This window comes from Palaemon carinicauda, chromosome 2 (assembly GCF_036898095.1).
Source record: "Palaemon carinicauda isolate YSFRI2023 chromosome 2, ASM3689809v2, whole genome shotgun sequence".
Classification (NCBI taxonomy): Eukaryota; Metazoa; Arthropoda; class Malacostraca; order Decapoda; family Palaemonidae; genus Palaemon; species Palaemon carinicauda.
Genome location: NC_090726.1, coordinates 67,192,047 through 67,194,759, shown reverse-complemented (window position 1 = coordinate 67,194,759; position 2,713 = coordinate 67,192,047). Strand labels below are relative to the sequence as shown.

At 32.0% G+C, this 2,713-nt stretch overlaps 1 protein-coding gene across 3 annotated transcripts in view; it reads left to right on the top strand.

The window, feature by feature from the left end:
• Window positions 1–357: 357 nt before the first annotated feature.
• LOC137625715 (uncharacterized) overlaps window positions 358–2,713 on the top strand; it is a 294,152-nt gene continuing 291,796 nt past the window's right edge. Inside the window, exon 1 of one of the 3 annotated variants that reach the window (XM_068356620.1) lies at window positions 358–454. The gene's annotated coding sequence lies outside the window, so the exon portion shown is untranslated. Of the gene's footprint in view, window positions 455–518; window positions 629–2,713 lie in introns of those variants that run through there. The other 2 variants (XM_068356630.1, XM_068356638.1) reach the window with 2 other exon arrangements.

Below are 2,713 nucleotides of genomic sequence, written 5' to 3'. Positions count from 1 at the left end.
ATAAAGCGGAAAAAAATGTGATGTATACTGAAATCATCGTACTCCTGGCAAGTGCAGCTCAGGTAATCACTCTCGTTTTCTAAGTTTCTCTTTCCTTTTTTTTTTTTTTTTTTGTAATTTCAAGTAATATGTTTCAGATGCAGTGTTTGTTCAATATGTCAGTTTTCTTTAGACGTTTCCAGGTATTCGGGAATGATCACTGCAAACGTCAATAATCAATTCAATGTGGAATACAGTTTTTTCATGAAGTTGCAAATTATATGGACAGAGCGCGTGCCTCCGTTTGGCAGGTTGAAAAGTAAAGACTTGCACGGGCTGGTCACTGGCTCACGCCACACTTGCAGCGCCAGACAGATACCAGTGTTTACTGCGGTGTGTGAAAGTAAAGTTGTATAAGCTGCTCTCCGCGGGGAACTGTGTGCGTTGGAATCGCCTGTTAATATTGTCGTTTATCGTAAGAACGCCTCGTGTGCTGTTTTAGTGAGACTTGTTACAATATTTTCTTCCAAAGGGAAATGTGGATACGGAAACAAATTGGGCTGAGTGGTTACTGAGAACACAGGGAGCCCAAACATGACCTATCATGATCAGTGATTTTAACAGAAAATATAGATGCTATTTTAATGCGGTATGTCATTTCGAATTAGATACTCAAAGAGATTTTGCTCAAGACGAATCAGTTGATTTCTACAAACCAATAGATTGCATGGCAAAATACATGTTGAAATTAGGTGCATATCTTTGTCATTTTAAATGTTAGCGTAAACTGGCAAGACTATTTCAAACCTATTTATAGGATACGGTGTAGCTATGATGTTTATTTTCTAAAGGGGTAACTCTACCATAGTCTTTGGTCGGTGTAGACCGTCGTTTGAAATCTATGATATAACTTTTGTCCGTTCATCATATAATTTGTACCTAGCAAAATAGCCGTTATTGCAGAGAGAGAGAGAGAGAGAGAGAGAGAGAGAGAGAGAGAGAGAGAGAGAGAGATCTTCGATGTATTTATATTTTATTCTGAATTTCAAAATAGTTACATTTGAAGTATACTACGGTATAAGTACGACACTACTAAATTTTTATGCATGTAGTTATTCAATTACTTTTCGTTTCCGTTCGTCAAGGTAGTTATCTTGAAACTATTACCCCTCACCACATTGAGAAAGGACACAAAAATAAAAGATTTATCATTTGACCTTTTTTTTGGCAAAACAAGGTAATTTTTTAATGTTACAAGGAAACTGTTGTGACAAAGGGCTGTGCGCCTACCGTATTTCATTTAAAGGCTTATAATCTTCTTCTGACCCGAAAGTTGGATAAACTGAGAAGCTTAGCTGAACTGATTGTGAGGATCCAACAATTTGACACGTTAAAATCTATTACAAATCCATAGTCAGAACCATTATAGTTTTCATTTCTCTTATTTTCACTTAGAATTAGGGCACTAAATTATCTGTTCTTGGTAGGTCTGGCATCCTTTTTTTTTCTCTCCTTGCATGCACATCTGCTGACCTCGCATGCTCCAGCTGATGTTTCTCTTTGAACGGTCAGTTAGATGTAATTTGGAATTCCAGGGTATTAATTTGTTGTATTTCAAAGGTGATTAGTTTGAGTTATCATAATTTGCTAAAAAGACAAATTAACAAAATATTTAAAAGTCCAAATAAACTTGTTTCAGGGTAGTGTAACATACATTCTATATAAAAAATCCCTTCAATATGATATCAGATATATATATATATATATATATATATATATATATATATATATATATATATATATATATATATATATATACACATATATATGTATATATATAAATATATATATATCTATATATATATGTATATATATATATATATATATATATATATATATATATATATATATATATATATATATATGTCTACCAAAACTGCTATAAAATTACCTTAACAATCATATAAATTGCTCAATGCTATTAGGGCAGCAAGATCTTATTAAAACAGGAGTGAATTTGATTCTACGAAAAGATCTTGCTAATCGATTTTTTTTTAGGGGTCTTTATGAATTCAGATTTCATGCTGAGATTCGCATTTAGGTGTCATTATAAAACAGAGCTATTCAGAATTATTGCCCAAGATATGTCTAAATGACACAAGTTGATTTAGAAAGCCGGAAAATGAATATTCTATGATACATAGGACACTCTCTCTGATCCACTTTACACCAACCTATTCTATATATATATATATATATATATATATATATATATATATATATATATATATATACTGTATATATATATATATATATATATATATATATATATATACATATATATATATATATATATATATATATATATATATATATATATACTGTATATATATATATATATATATATATATATGTGTATATATATATATATATGTATATATATATATGTGTGTGTGCGTGTGTGTGTGTGTGTGTGTTAGAATGACCATAAGCAGTCGCAAGTGTACACGACTAATTTTGTATTCATGCGCACACACAGATTGGAGCACTTCCCACCCACTTCCCTTTTCCTAACCACAACACGGCAGTTTCGGAGTGTACTTATCTAGGTATCCCCTCTCACAAGAGTATGACTACTCTCCCTCGTCCCTACCTGAGGGACGGAGAGAGTCCAAGAAGTTATATGTTTGGCAATGCTGCTGAGCGGTTTTGGAAATTTATATATATATATATA